We start from the raw sequence: 16,658 nt of genomic DNA, 5'->3' as shown, positions 1-16,658 counted from the left end.
TCCCGCACTGCAGCTGGCTCCAATTCCAGTCTTTAAATGCCACTTAGACATAATATACAGCAGAGGACAATTTTTTTACTGAAAAATATCAACTCGGGCACAAAATTTGTGTTCTGATGTTTTAGTGACAGGATAATAGAAAAATGTTATTGTAATAATGCACCTACAGAAATCTGACTGTGTGCGGGTTTATTTAAACTGAAAATACTCTGAGGCAAGAAGGGTCTTTTGCATCTCTGTTTGAAGGGTGACAACCATGATGAGGTCCTGGCACCTGACAAATGCCCCAAAGTGCTAAAGCAATATATATATAAGAAATAGCAAGAATTTACAATGTGAAAAAAACCCCAACATGACTCATGGGCTTAGGGCCAGAATTTCAGCTGGTGAAAATTACCTGCAGTGATTTATACCTATGGCAGATCTGGCCTGGAATCAGCATTTAAGGCCTAATCCTGTAAAATCTTATATCTCTGAGTAACTTACTGCCATTTAACTTAGAAGTGACTACTCAAAGTGTGAAGTTACTCAGGTGGTATAGCAGTACAAGGCCTACGGAGATAAATATATTTATGGAACACAAGACAAGCTTCAAAAGGCTGCAGCAATCACTCTGTGCGAAGCAGCTTTCTGGCACAGCTATCTCTGCTGGCTCTGCTGTCAGCCTCCCCTGTGCTTTTGGCACAGAGAGAAAGGTGGTGTGTACAGGGCCATTGAGAAAGCAGGAGCTGAACACCACAGAACATGATTTCTCTGCTGCCCTAACATCCATTAAACCTTATGCCAGTGGTGGAAGTCAGATTAAGTTGCCTGATGTCTTGCTCCCACTGCAGCCTCTTGGCCAAGCACCAGGGAACCGTACCAGCTCTTTTGTGGCTGACTCTTAGACACAGTGGCAAACCCTGGCTTAATTGATTGACTGGAGAAATTACTGCGATCCAACTGAAAACACCCCAACAAACATAGCAGGGAGCGAAAGAATTTTGTTTCTGAAAGCAGAGCATCTAAAACGACTGAAGTGCTGCCATCCATAAAACAAAAGTGTTGCCATTCCCTATTTAACCAGTTCAAATAGAATTTTGACACTGACATTCTGCTGTCAGATGCTGGCAGTGGTGTCTTTAATCATCTGCAGCTGTGCTCCACCACGCAACTTCTACTGGAGGTTAATAACTGCATAACTTGTAATATACCCCCATGTGGCAACAGTCAAAAGATTTAGCAATCTCTTTTTGGTTTGACCCATAACACCTGTTGAATAGATACTTTTCCTTCTCTCGGTCAGCCTCAGACTCTGTCCTCTTACAGTGAATTCATTTAGAGACAATGGAATCAAATTACTGCAATTTAATTCAATTCTGCTCACTCAGAACTGGTTTAACGCTGAGCAGTTGCCAGTACTGCCTTCACCCAGTAGGATCATTGGTTCTCTAAGTTGTCTGTGCAACATTTCCAGCATCAGTGCTACATTAGAGGCTTCCTGGTAGGGACTGTTAGGTGTGTGTATAAAGACAGGAGCAGCAGGTGTGATGTGTTTATGTAACTTTTCTGGAACTTATTAGGGTTGAGCTGGGTTTTTTTTCTCTTATTGATATATCAAAGTGCATCATGACTGTCTCAAAAACAATGCCTGGAGTGAAGCCTATTTGTGACAGTGGGAAAAATATCTATCTGAATTCATACTTGGCAGTTGCATACGGCTGCTTTAGGCCAGAAATAAGAGTATGCTCAGGGTTCGACACATCTGTGACCTAATTCACAGGCTTTGCTGGAACCCAGAAGATTTTGACATCTCACAGTGAGATCATGCTCAGGACCATCTAATATCCTGATAATCAAGACCTGGACCACTACTGGTGATACCAATGACCCCATTTAATTAGTCAAAACTCTTCTGATCCCAGTAAGTGTCTCAGAGTAGCCATGAGAATAGAAGAGCAGTGAGAGAGAACTTCCAAATGAATAGTGACATTATTTTGAAACACTAAGAGAGTTAAGATCCCAAAATTGACAGTTTAGGTCCACAGGATCACACTTTTATAGCCTGATGATGCTTTTCAGGGCATTTTTTTAAACCCATATGCAAACATCCACGTTGAAAGTCTCACTTTCTAGCTACCCTGACACATTCAGATTTACCTGTATGATTTGACTGTACTGATGATTATACTGTCTTTTGTTCCTTGAGAAGGCACTCAGACAGGAGGACACATAAAAGAATCTCAAAAATATTGAAGCAGGAGGCTTCTAAGCACTACATCTCAGAGCCAAGTGCCTAATGCTGGCATGAGTGGAAGAACCCACCTTATGTTTGAATTCACCAGTGAACCCCCAGAAGAGTGAAGTATTAAACATAAGTCATTTCTTTTGTTCCTACAAAAAGTTTTGAGAAAAGTATTGTGATTTCACCACATGGTATAGGGAGAGCACTTTCCTGGAAAGTGGAAGACTGAGTTGCAAATGCCTTTTCAACATGATGTCAGCCCAGGTCTACCAGATGAGACCTTCCAGTGGAGTAGCAGGTAATTTGTATAGCTGTCCTGTTGAACAGTTTTACTTCCCATAAATGACTCAACATTCAGTGGATCAAGAATGAAGGCTGATGCCAAAGGTAAAAGTTAGAAAAACTAACTCTCATTTCCTCTCTCATCTGATCAATATCTAAACATTATGTGAAGGGTGAAAAACCAAACATGAACCGAAAACAAGAAATAATCTCAGAACATCCTACAGTTCTGAAGGTTTCGAGACTCTTGCTGAGAAAAAAGATGTCTGGGCTCATATTACTGAGCAAATTCAACAGGAAAAAGACTTCTAAACCTCCCATACTATGGCTATTTTGTGGAACCCTGGATGAATCTATAGATTCTCCCTACTGAGAACATAGGGGACAGCAGACACTCACTGGGGCAGGGGTCTTGTGAATACCAGTCTCACCACTAGACTGAATGAAGATATTTTAAACGATGTGACTAACTAAAAAGTGACCAACTCCCTATTTGTGAATGTACCACCCACAATGAATTTCAGAAGTGGCTAATTCCTTTGACAACTTCTCCTCTTGGGAACAACATTCAGTAACTAAATAGGTTTGCTGATAGCAGCTGAGATTCCACTGCAAGCTAATGGGTGGGATTAATCTGTTTGAATTTAACACCCTGAGCTCCCTCTGCAGTCAGTGGAGTCTGAGTCTTCTCTTCCACACTTGGTTCAGGTGACCCCAAAATCAATTGAGGGTGGGAACTTTTCCTGAATGTCTAATCCCAGCCTTGTATTGTCTTGGTAATGTCAGGGTGGAGGATTCGATATTACAACACCAAGTGGAACTATGCCTGAGAATGTGGCTCTGTTCTGCTTTTGAAATTTCTACCTCCAATTGCTTCCCCACCCTGCAGACTTTCAGTATGAACTTGGAGATCCCAAATGGGACCAACACTGTGAGGGCAGCCCTGTCATGAGGTTATGGTGCAACAGCTGAAACGTTTCAGCTCCTGGAAACCATCTTTCTGGACAGTGAAATCACCAAGCACAAAGACACCAGCATCACATTGCCTCCACAGATGTGTATTTAACACAGCTTCAAATTCCAAGTAGTACTACCTGTGTATATACAAAATCCATGGTGGAACCATCTCTCTCACCCTGTACTACTCTGCTCTGGGCTACATATGCAGTCAAAGACAACTAACATCAATCACACTCCTGCTGTGTCATCCCACGAATAGTAAACAATGATATTAATAAAAAAACCTCACAAGCTCTTTTTGATTTTCCTTCTCCCTTCAAAAGTATGCTTTTATACAACTTTACTTAAGAATTCTGAGTTAGAAGCCAGAAAAATAGCACTTTCCAACCTCAAAGCAACCACAGAACACTTAATGAATGTATTACCATCTGTCAAATGCACAGGGTGAGGTTCAATTTAGCTGATGATACCTAATTCACAACGACGCTCTGTTTTCAGCAAAAGGTTACTTGATGTTGAACAATGAGATTAACAAATCCTGACATGCACAGAAATACAAATAATGTAACAAAAGTTAATAATTGACAAAATTGTGCTCTCAGTTACACTGACATAAAAGAGGAGTAACTCTGCATTGTCAACAAGATATTCCATATTTACTCTAGTTCAATCAAGAACAGACTTTGGCTCTGTTACTAAACTCTTCAAGCAAAAACTTCCTTAAACTATTAGCCAGTGCAACTATTTTCAGGGGACAAAGAGAAATCCTTGTGTCTTGAAGTACTTATACTGCAATTGAATAAAACATTGGAAATTGTAATGCATGGACAATCCTGCAAGTCAAGGAGAGGGTCAGATGACAAAGATTCATTACTAGGTACTCGGGGTGAAATTTTGGCCATACCAAATCCCACAAAAGTTTTGCTGTTGATTTCAGTGGAGTTATGATTTCTCCAGCAGCTTTTAAAGCCAAAAGAGACCATTATAATGTTGATTTCAGTGGAGTTATGATTTCTCCAGCAGCTTTTAAAGCCAAAAGAGACTATTATAATCAGTTAATCTGACCTCCTAAATAACATCAGCCATAAAACTTCCAGTATCATCAGTCGTTTCCATCTCTATTTTCTGTGGGTCAAATAAGGCTGAAGCAAACTGGAAAGTAACTAGAAAGTAGTAAAAGAAAAATGGTTTGGAAAAAGTAAAACTGATTCAGGCTGCCCACACCCACAGCATTTTCAAGGGTCAGACAAGGACTCTTCTTCCCCTTCCTTGAACTCCAAATGTTTCCTTCCTTGTTTAATGCTGGGACAAGGAGAAATAGCAGAGCAGACAAAGCACACAAATGCCAATCTTTTTGGCCTGAAGGAGCCACTGGAAGGCAAATCATTCCATCTCAAAATAGTAGCCTAAGAAAAGCTGAGTTACCACCAGAAAAGCCTCCTTCTTTCTCTTTTGAGAATAGGCAGGCTGGCTACCTAAATTTAAAATAGCTAAAATTAGGTGAGATTACTTCTATTTTATGTGTCTGAGTGGAACCTTTTACAGGATGAGGATTTTACTCAACAGTTACTATGGGATGACACGTAAAGCATGGAGGGTATAACATGAGCAATGAGAAGAACTGATTATTTGGGCAAATTGAACATAAAACCTATTTGTTTTACACTCAAAGAGAGCAAAATTAGTACATTAGAAAAAAAAAAAAAAAAGTTAAAGCAAAATAACAAAAAAAAATTCCAAAGATGAAAACAAAAAGAAAGTTGTATTTTGGGATGGTTGGTTAAGTCATGTCTTAACATTCAATCATCTTCACATCACTTTTTAAATGTTGGTAATCTTAAAAATTAACATCTCATTTCCAAAGTAAAAACAGATAATAACCTTTTGTTTCAAAAAGTTTAAGGAAAATACTTCTGCTTTTCAAAACAGGTCATTATTCATCAAATCCAACCCATATTTGCCAATAATTCAGGTTACTCACACCACCTATGGCATTTTTTGTCAAATAAACATTTTGTCACAAAATATTTTCTCCAAGCCAAACTAAAATATACGTGATCCTCTTCATAAGTGAATACCATGGAAAGCACAGTGTCAACAAAGCTTCAAAGCCATCAAAACCCAGTAACATAATGGCTTTTGTAGCCATCATCTGAAACCACCTGAGACTGACCTCAGCAGACATGCAAGTTTCTTAATTGTCAAGCCCAGGCAAGTTCAACAAACAATGATGCATGTACAAAAACGAACAACGGTTCCTGCTGCTACCCTGGTCCACTGATTGATGCTTTTCCTTTTTACTGCTTTCTTCCACTGCCCTCCAGTAAGATTTATCTTGTAACACACGCAAATGAACTTGGTGAAATACGCAATGAGGGAAAAGGGGGAACAGTACATAAATATTCACAGTCTCACACAAACAACCTGAGATTTATTTTTCCCTTAAAAAAACAAACCACCTTTCCTGATCACTTCCAGATTCACAGAGTTTGATATTATATGAGACTCTGTTACTATTTTCTGGTAGGAGAGGGAAACCAGCTAAGAAACAGCAATTTAAGGTAAGAAAATAATATCATTCTACTAGTCTGACAGTCTGATTAAAGACCAAGGATTCATATTTTCACTTGCCTTTTTCTCCAGTCTGCTCATATTTTTCAGGCAGACTCAACAGGGTCTTGTAACTTTAATCTGTATAGATTAATCCTGCTCACATGGAGAAGCTGTGACTGCAGTATGCACGCCACTGTATTACATATTGAACAGTTTATCTTCCCCACTATGATTTCAATATAACCCTTGAGATTCGAGTGCTGCCTTTGATTTCTTCCGTTTAGCCATTTAAGGGACAAGTATTTTATCCAAGTGGGTTATGTAGATTCCCACTCTGCTCTGAAGTCCTATGCATCTCCAAAAGGCAGTTCCTTCCAACTACCTGAGACACCTGATCTAAATTGGTGGGACTCACTCCACTTCTCAACATGTGAATTACAGACTAAGACTGAAGGACTAGCTCAGACTAGACAGCTAACTTTCAGGGAGATGAAGTTAGACAGGATGCATCCTACTCTTTGAATACAATTTCACAGTTCACTTAAGTGATATAGGATAATACATCTCATTTTTTTTAAACTTACATAAATATTAGGGCTTACTTCCCAAAAAGCAAGTACATTGCCAATCTGAGCATTGTGAGATCCTTTTCAGACATGTTTCTGCCTTGTAAAATCCCCAGATCTGAGTAGCATATATATTGAGAAGCAAACAAGTGGGCAGTCATTAAGCTATTGGAAATGCAGAGAAGGACAGAGCTTCTATACTCCCATGCATCCAAGGCATTTAGATGCCTAATTCTGGGCCAAAGGGAGTTTCTGGGGTGAGTCATCTCTCCCATTAAGATGTTCCACTCTAGATAAATAATTCAATATTCACTGGAACAGAGACCTTCTGCATGTTCCCACAATAAAGGTTAAGTGTCCATACAACCATGCTGAAAAATTATGATCTGCCTGTTTCTACTCACTTAATGAATCAACAAATACCTGGTTGTGTACACAGAAGAGAAATAGATTAGTATCTCCTACTTCTCAGCTCTACCTTCCTCCTCAACTCTACCTTCCTGGTTGGGAGTTTCTCTCAGGGGACAGCAGTTCCTATATCGTATATAGAAATCATTTATATGGGGTAACAGAAAATCACAGAATCATAGAATCTCAAGGGCTGGAAGGGACCTCAAAAGATCATCTAGTCCAACTCCCCCTGCCAGAGTAGGACCACCTAGAGTAGGTCACACAACCCAGATAAACTCTTAATCCTTGGATCATTGTGTTCTGTTTTAGGAAAGGGTACCTGGGGAATCATGACATGCCTTCTGGGGAGTTTTTGCAACAAGTCTGTCAAAATACCCTAGACTTTTGGGATTAATCTCTAATCAATCAATCAACATCACCAAGGATTTGTAGATGGGGTGGAGAGGGAATGGAAGAGGGATGATAAGGGAGGGATAATCTCATCTGTCTAAATGTTATACATTAGTCATTCAATAATCCTGCCTTCTTTTGTGATCAATAGAGAGGGACATAGATTCATTTCTAAAGGGCAGTTTTATTTATCTTAAAATATGGATCTAAATCTTTGAGAACTTCTGTTAGAGAAGTCTTTCATTGTTATCTGTAAAGCAGACTTGGACAACAAGGTTGTACCAACTACCTAACACTTAGACGGCTGAAGGTGGATCTTATCCATAAGTAAAGATGTGTCTGGGTTCCTAAGGTTATTTTGGGTATCTACAGCTGTATTTCAGCTCTACATTTCTCTGGGAATGTAGCTCTGGGTCCTGCTTCCACATTAAACCTAGTGAAACTGGAGATTCGGTAATGGCTTTAAAAAGAAAATTAAACACATTTTTTTCAAGTATCAAGAAAGTTTGTTTTGACTGGTTTCTAGACTGAAAACTCAGGTTTCTTCCTTCCCTTTTCTTATTCTGTTTTACCATGGAAGCAAGAAATACATGTAGTTCTTGTAACATTATCATGAAGAATGCAACTGGTGCACCTTCAAATGCTGTTTTTTAAAAAGAAACCCAGGTGTTCAAACAACACCAAAAGAAGGGTTCATTTCCAAGTCTCTTAGGAGTCCAAGTGACCTCGAGGGCAGGAAACAAGTGAATGTAAAACTACTGGCCTACAAGTGCCCCGGGAAGAACAGTACCTAACTTGCATTTCACAAATCATCATGACTCTGTAGCAGCACGTAAAGTGACAAGCATCACTTTTAAAGCACATCCCCAAAGGTCTAATCCTGACCTCTGTGATGCTAGTCTTGTGCAGGTGTCCCTAAACCAACTGAAGCCAAGCGGCAGATGATTTGCATCAAAAACTTGAAAAAAATAATAAATCAAGCCCTGCAGATTATAAAACTATATATTGCTAGTAGGAGATTATCACTGTGGTATCTTGAGTTTTAAGATTCTATATGTTTACTCAGAGTGTAAAGTTTTCTTATTACTCCCAAAAAGCAAACAAGATTATTCCGGAACAAAAAAGAAAAACTAACTGCATGTTTCTGCATTCAAGAGTAAAGTTAATTTCTGGTAGAACGCAACAGGGCTTTAGCGACAGTGCTGTGAGGCCCCCTTGTGTTCTAATGTTTAAGCAAAGAAGACTATTCCTATACAGACTGTTGGCGTTTGCATCTTTAATACCATTTACTTTCAATCCGAGGAAACATAAAGAAATAAAATTTGCTTTTCTTTACATCAGGATAATCCCAGTTACACTCAAACACTTTATGTTGCTCAACTTCAGCAGTAGTGGAGTGGTGGAGTGAAAACACGAGAGAGAAATGCAGCAATGCCTAGCTAGCAGCACCTGAGGATGAAGTGTTAAAGTTTGTTGAGTTCCCAAATTCCTCTGTTAACTCAGCAAATCTCAGCCTCAAATAGTTTTATTTTAATCTTTCCAGTATTTTCCACCCTTTGCGTTCAAAAATTGTTGCTGAAATACAAAAAATCCCCACGAGACGATGAGATTTACAAATGACTCACATCTTAATTATTTTCCATTGTTTCTCTGCTTTTGAGTTTTTTTGTTTTAAGCTCCATGGAATGACTTAGGAATCATCATGATTATGTCTCAACATCTCTGAAAGGAGGAGAAGCTATAAGAGTTGTAATTATGTCTGGATGTATGAAAAATTTGCAAGTACCAGTATGGAGGTCATATTCCTTCTGTTGCAACTGTACTGCTGTGACAAGTAGTAAGAACATTTCTCCCCATTCCAGTGTCCCCAGTTAAAAAAGGCTTTGGAAATTCCATCAAGAGGTCAAAGGAAAACAACATGTTGCTTAAGGACTAGAAAACAAGTCTCAAAATATTGGGTTTGAAGAGTCTGTTCCTTCAGTTTATCAGAGAGGAAACTGAGAGGCCAACATGCACAGATGCTCACCCAAGGACAAAACATCTGGGGATTGTGAGGAAGCTCTTCAGCCTTGCTGACAAAGGCATGAAAAAGTCTAATCATTAAAAGTCAGACAAAAACTGTTTCCACATTGTCAAAGTAATTAACTGTTTAAGGAACAAACAAGGAGAGAGGGGAGGTGGACTTACTTCTTGAGGTGTTTATGATGAGACTAAGAAAAGGCAGGTTTTAATCCAGTTCCAGCAGAAATAGCAGAAGCTGGGATGGAGGATGTTAAGAGTTGCACAGGCAGGTCACAGCACATTAAATCCTTAATATCATCTTATAGGTCTTGGAACAAGGACTGAGGAAGGTTGACCTTACCACCATCAAAGTCACAGAGAATTTGCTACTTGATATTAAGACAATGACTTTAACTAAATCTCATGCTTCAAGACTTCAGATGCTTGAAAATATCACAGTATTTTTTTTCCCAATATGCAATAAATCAGATGCATTATGAGTCTTATCTATGGCCATCAGGTCATTCTCTACTAGAGATGGAAGTGGTCGGACCAGTGCCTTGGAGTGGTACCGATAGTTTTGCTGAGTAGACCCCTTCCTCACATCTTCAGAGTCATCCTGATTCCAGGTTAAGGGCCAGGAAACACCTGGGGTTTAGCTTTGACTGGCTGAATCACCAGGGATTCACCTTCCCTTGCAGTGCAGAATCTCTCATCCAGTAAATTCCCCTCTTAGACGGATATTGTGCACCAAATACACTTCAGTTTCCCCTGTTCTCTGCTCTGACAGAAAGTAATTTCTATGCTAAAGGATGAAATCCTAACTCAATGGCTCAAATTGGGACACGATTTGCAGGAGATCATAGTAAATATTTCAGAGGTCCTTCTATCCTCAAACTACCTGAAATTCTGATTTTTTTTCTGCAATCAGAAGAATGAGGATATTAAGACAAGAATTATGTCTCCAAGTCCAATTTAGTTGTTTTATTTCCAGCACTGTTTTCAAGCTAAAGGTCAACTATTTAGGATCTGATCTAATAAAGAAAATTAGCAACATTGATTTTCATTTGTCTCATTCTTCTCTTCCCTGTTACTTTATGAAGAACATTTGCATGCATGAAACAAAAAATCTGTTTTGGGAAAAACAGATCCCAGGCCAATCCTTCTCCCTTTGAAGTCATCAACAGTTTTGCAAACTGACTTCCAGGAGCCAGTCACTCATCTCTCTATCATGTGATAGCTTGCTCCGCAATTGCTAAAAGTCTGTGACCAACCCTCTTGGGACATTAAGACAACTGGGGTGCACCAATCTGGACATTTCTTTGTATAGGATTTGGACACTTTACTGAGTAAGGCCATAACTTCATCTAAGTCCTTGCTATGGGTGAGCATACTTAAGATGTACCAAGTATCTCACAATGAGGGGAGTTACCCACCACTGTGAAACCATAGAGCAATGAAATTAAATAATAATGTAATTTAGGCCTCCCATTCCAGCAGCGAGGCGCTTAATTCCTCCCAGGACTGCTGCCGCCAGATTGCTCTAATCCACTTCCAGCTGTGCTACTGCTCCTGTGTGCAAGCATGGGAGCTCGGCTGGGAAACAGAACAAAGCATCCCAGTAAAGCCAGCAGCACTTGGAGGAATATTCAAACACACAGGGGAAATAATTCCTCCTTAAAGAAGAGCATCTGCCAAGTACTGTTCCCGTTACAAGCATTTTAGTCCAGGCCTGGCCTGTGCATATAGGCCTTGATTCAGCAAAGACTTGAGAACAGGCCTGAAGCTGAGCATATCATAAACATTGTTGACTTCAGTATCTATTGTAAACTGCTTATTAGCAAGTTTTTTAATGCTTTTTACATATTCTGTGTCTCGGACTTATATAGAGATATATATATATATTCTCTCATATTCTCTCTCCTTCCCTGTGGTATGCTATGGCTTCAAAGCTACCTCGGCAGAGATGTGTCAGAAAATTATGTCTGCTAGTATGTTAATTGTAAATATTTACCATTCCCAGAATGGCTGCATCTAAGGCTGAGGATCAGGCATACCAAGCCCATGCCTTAAAGATCTTGCAGTCCAGTCACATCTGGACTTAAACAGAGTCTTAGTTTTAGTTTTTTGTACTGTTTTCAAATAGTATTTTTCACATTTCCATCAGGAAATCTTCATACCTTAATTAGATCTAGAAGAAGAAAAAAGGTTAAATGCCAGGAAAGTTCAGAAACATTCCATAGTAAGGCACATACTTCTGAGATTAAGATGATTGTTTGTAAGAATTATAGAATCATAGTATGGTAGGGATTGGAAGGGACCTTTAGAGATCATCTAGTGCAACCCCCCTACCAAAGCAGGTCCACCTAGATCAGGTCACAAAATCATTGTTATCATTTTAGAAAACTGAAAACATCTTCCTTCCAGTATCACAGAATCACAGAACGGTAGGGGTTGGAAAGGACCTCTACAGATCGTGTAGTCCAACTCCCCTGCTTGAGCAGGTCCACCTAGATCAGTTCATACAGTAGCATAAAATCTCAGTTCTTAGTCTTGACAGGTTAAAAGATAGTGGTCCTTAAAGCTATCACTGGTCGCAGGCAGAATATTGATGGCTCTGGGCACCCAGCCAGCATGATTTTGAGGAGTACTTTCAAAAAGTTATTTCTCAAGCAAACTTATTTTGCAAACTACTGTTTCTGAGCACTTTAGAATCAGTCTTTGATTACTGGGCAGAAAGCAGATAGATAAAACAATTTAGGAGAGATTTTAAATGCAACTTGCAGCACTACTTAACAAGTCAGCACACAGCTATCACCACTGTTTTAGTGGTCTTTATACGTGTGTTTTTATAAAGAGACAGAGTGGAGAACAGTTTTATTAGCATATCATGAGTGAGTTATATGGGTCATCCCAAATGAATGGTAATAAAAGATTTACATCACACTCAGCAACATATATTTGGTACTTTATGTGCCACAAATGTTGCAGAAAAGCTATTTTACATATGTTTTAAAGACTGGGTATTTTTTATATTAGGGCTGGTTTTGTAAAGCTGCCAGGCTCTTTAGCTACCACGAGCCCAACAGTATTCAGCTCAGAGGGAGCCATAAAAACTTGTTTTAAAGCTTTTTTGTGCTTCAAAATGTCAAAGTTAAATATCTGTCATCTTGATATGTTCCATCACAAAGCAAGTCCTTTCCTATAAAACAATTTTAAAAGCTATTTCTACTCCTTCCCTGTCTCATGGCAGAGAAAAGTTAATATTGTCATAGCAGAGGACAAACTGTGGCTCGTGCTGGGCCTTGGACAGGTGTGGAGTTTTGTAGTGGAAAAGGGAAAATCTTTAACTAAAGAGGAAGAAGGAAAAAAATTAATGGTATGTTGGTACACAGACATCACACACACACACATATATATTTATACTCGTATATTTATATGGCACCTTGAAAATCTGTGCAAAAAAAACCAAACCATTCATGTTGGTCCTGAATTTCCTGTCACGGGAAACTCCCCATCAATATAAGGGCATTCAAACAGCTTTTTATACTTGCTGTGTTAAAGTCAAGAGGAGCTTTTCCAAGAACTTTGCTGAGCACAGAGTTAAGCCTCTAAGCACAGAATAGGCCATAAGGATCAAAGACTCAGGACAAGCTGTATCTCAGTTTTAAACTGAACCCTTTGGATGTGAGAAGCCAGGCTGAAAGCATGAGAGGTGACCCCCAGCTCTTCCCTAACAAGTATGGAGATGCTTTAGGGATGGATGTTCTTCTTTCTTACACCAACTTGTTGTTGGAGATCAGACCAGACCACAGTTGTCAAGATGACACATGCTGACCCACATCAGGAAACTCCTACCCTGGCTACATAGATGATCTCAGGTGCCACAAAGGTTCTGCACCACAGAGCTCTTATTACTGTAAATATTCTTCATAGGTGTTTTGAATGAACTGATTTTCTGCTTATCTAAGGAGGCACTTAATGGCTTCTAGAAAGGATCAGAGCACACCATTCAGCCTGTGCATACACCCGTACTATGTGTCTGACTCTTCTCTTAGCAGAATAACTCCACAGCATAAAACTGGTGTAGGTCAGTTTTAATTCCAGCCCTATATGCATGTGTGCACATTTACTGTATACTTACATACACTGCACATGAAGAGAGGCATTTCCCACCTCAAGTGCTTAACCACAAAGTGTGATGTTGCTACTGAAAGAGGTGAACGGCATTTAAGCACATGCAAGTTAACGATTTAAATGTGCTTTTATTTTTGGTCTCTTGATGTAAATCCAAACCAGACAAGAGAAGTCCTCTGGTCAGACGGCTGGAAATTCCTCTGCATGAAATCATGTTGGTGGTCTCCCAGCTCAGCACCTTCTGAAGCGTCGTACAGTGAAATATCCTTCCGTACCACTAATGAATGCGCCCACCCACACTGAAGCTGGTGCCCCCTAAGAACTCAAGTCAAGAACAACTTTTTAAACTCATAAATGAAATCAAAGGGCTCGTTCTACGAGCCAAAGAACTTACGATTTTAGGCAGGACAGTTAATGGGTGGTTACTACAGGTTGTCCCCCAGGTTTGCAGCATACAGTCTCGCAAGAGAAAATAATGAGCAGGATACTGAATATGGACACAGCATTCCAATGAATTAAATTTCATCCTCCACCAATGAATACAGAAGTTGTTGCTACCCTGGTTACTGTACAGAGCTTGAGTGATTTGCTCAGCATCAACCAAAGGAACCAAAGTAAACAACATCTTGATTTACTTCCCTGTGCTCAGACAAGAATTTCTAGATATTAAACAATCACTAAGCAACCAAACCTTCACAAATTGGCCATGAAAAATTGAGCAAGAGCATCCAGGAAATATTTTTTTAAGACTACTGTTACTAAACCTTCCCAAGGATTCCTGTTTATATGTGAATAAGCACTCATCATCCCAAGTACAAGCAGTGAAGCCTGGTGGCAAAGGCCAGAGAGCTCAGTGAGTCCATTGTGTTAACGAAGCAAAGAGCAGATCTCATCTCGCGATGAGGAGATGACTCCTTCAGAGAGGCCTGTTATGAAATTATCAAGTGGCACGGGAGGTGGAGGGAATCAAGCCTGTTGTAATTGAACTGACTTGAAATAATAAATGCACACACTTTCTTTAAACACAGCTTGCCACATCCTGAGAATCTGGAATCAATTCCTTCCCTTTCAAGAAGCTTAAAAGTGGTGGGACTTTGATATGGCGTGAGCATGTTTGCTTCTGGGCTTACAGCCCTCATCAGTCCGTTCCAAACCTTTCAACATTTTTATATTATAAGACAGAAAAGTTAGGAAAACAAAGATGGAAAAAAAGAATCAGAAATTCAGGGAACTATTAAATCAGGGCAGTCTAGCTGCCAAATACCTTTGGTAAGTAAATGAATCATGATCAATAACATATTGCCATAAAGACATAGAGAAGAAGGTTATCACCTGCTTCTGTGCCAGGCATAAAACATAACGGTGTGTGGCTAATTAAGTAGTTCATGAATCCAGACGAAAAAATGCATTCTACTTTTCTGTAATGTTAAAGCATTTTAATTCAATATAATTTTAACTCATACAGAAAAAACTTTTTTTTTCCCATGAAAACTTTGTCAAAACTGATAGGTTGGTATGAAACACTTCACTTTCGGCAATGTAACATTTGTGACAGGAAACTGTCTTGATAAAAGGAAACCTATTTTTGTTAAGGGGATGTTTCAGCCACGATCGTAAAGCTGCATGCTTTGTATATTCACATATTTGCCAGCAGAGGGTGTCACAATCTTAGAAACAAGGAAACGTATGTATGTGCAAGAATCCAGACACACTAAACCATAAAATTACAAATACTGGTTTTTACAGTAACTTTTCCACTATCGGGAAAAAAAAAAATAAATCATTTAGCTACTGAAAGGCTACAGACACTGTTATCTGTGCTTTCTCACCACCTCTGTCATGAAGTGATGGTATCGTTTGAAGTCTGAAATTGTTGTATGGCCCTGGCCATAAATCCTCCAAGAAGGAACACCAGCTTGGGCTTATCTTTGGTGTGCATTAGGTTCTCATTAATTCTTGCATCCAGTATCTTCATACTGCATAAATCTCATTCATTATCCCAACCACTTCATGCCACTTTTCTGCAAAGATTTAATAGCTAGAGGCTGTAGTGAGAGCTCATGTTATGTAGACCACACAATCTCTGCTAAACCGGTATTCTACAAAAAATGATCATATATAATTACACTTCTCCCACACTTCTTGCAGACAGAAACAGGCTGATGCCACAAATTCCCAGCCTGATGTCCCACGCATTAATGAATTTGCCTCCCTGATTCCCAAGTTAAAAAAACATCATTTAAACAGCCTGATGTCAGAGGCTTCAGCTTATTTGGTACTCAGCACTCCCCTATGCCCAATCAAAAGAAATTACAATTATTTTTAGATCCTGGTCTGGATTCTCCATTCTATTTTTTATTTATTCACAATCCTTTTCTATTTGTGCATTTTGATCACATACAGCTGATCTCTTGAACAGTGATCAAAATACACTTCTCCTAAGGAATTATATCTTAGGTTTATAAAATGCTTTTTATTACTACAGAATTATAAGCAGCTACTTCTGTTGTTGTGTAAGAACTTGCTATAAAATGACATGTATCAAATAAGGGCTAGAGACCTAGCTCTCTTTTTATGTGGCAATTTTTAAGAATACCAATCAAAAAGACAAAGGTTCATTAGGAAATATGTGTACAGTGGTGCTATCCTTGGCTTTTTGCACATACTCTTTTCACTACTCAAGAAATCTAACACAGTTACCTTTCAATTAACACATTACCTGTCATCCAAAAAAGCCCTCAGAATAACTGCTGCAGATTCAGACCAGCCAGACAGGAAATTGGGTAAAATGTCCATGTTACAAGGCAAAAGCTGTTCTTGCTTAGCCCTTGAAAACTGAAAGTCAATTACTCTGCTGAAATTAAGGTCTACTTCCCACATGGCAGGAGTCTGCACTGACAGTCCCAAGAACTCTGAGGTCTTCAGGTACTTTACATCATTGATAGTGGAGAGTTAAGTATCAGTAAGTTCAGAGATTGCAGCGTGTCTGGAGCACAAGCCAGCTAACAAAATGGAGAGAGAATGCTTCCAGGGAATAAAGTTTGTTGCTTTCCTGCAACACCTCTTTTTTCTATAACCTTGATGTGTTCAGTTGCCCTTGGGAAGGATTTTCCTTTTATTTTCAAGAGTACTGA

At 39.3% G+C, this 16,658-nt stretch overlaps 1 protein-coding gene across 2 annotated transcripts in view; it reads right to left on the bottom strand.

The window, feature by feature from the left end:
• CLIC5 (chloride intracellular channel 5) overlaps positions 1–16,658 on the bottom strand; it is an 80,092-nt gene that overhangs the window by 10,492 nt on the left and 52,942 nt on the right. The gene's annotated exons all lie outside the window — the stretch shown is intronic.

Source organism: Colius striatus, chromosome 2 (assembly GCF_028858725.1).
Source record: "Colius striatus isolate bColStr4 chromosome 2, bColStr4.1.hap1, whole genome shotgun sequence".
Lineage (NCBI taxonomy): Eukaryota > Metazoa > Chordata > Aves > Coliiformes > Coliidae > Colius > Colius striatus.
Note: the sequence above shows the minus strand (reverse complement) of the source record. Positions and strands in the feature narration are given on the sequence as shown.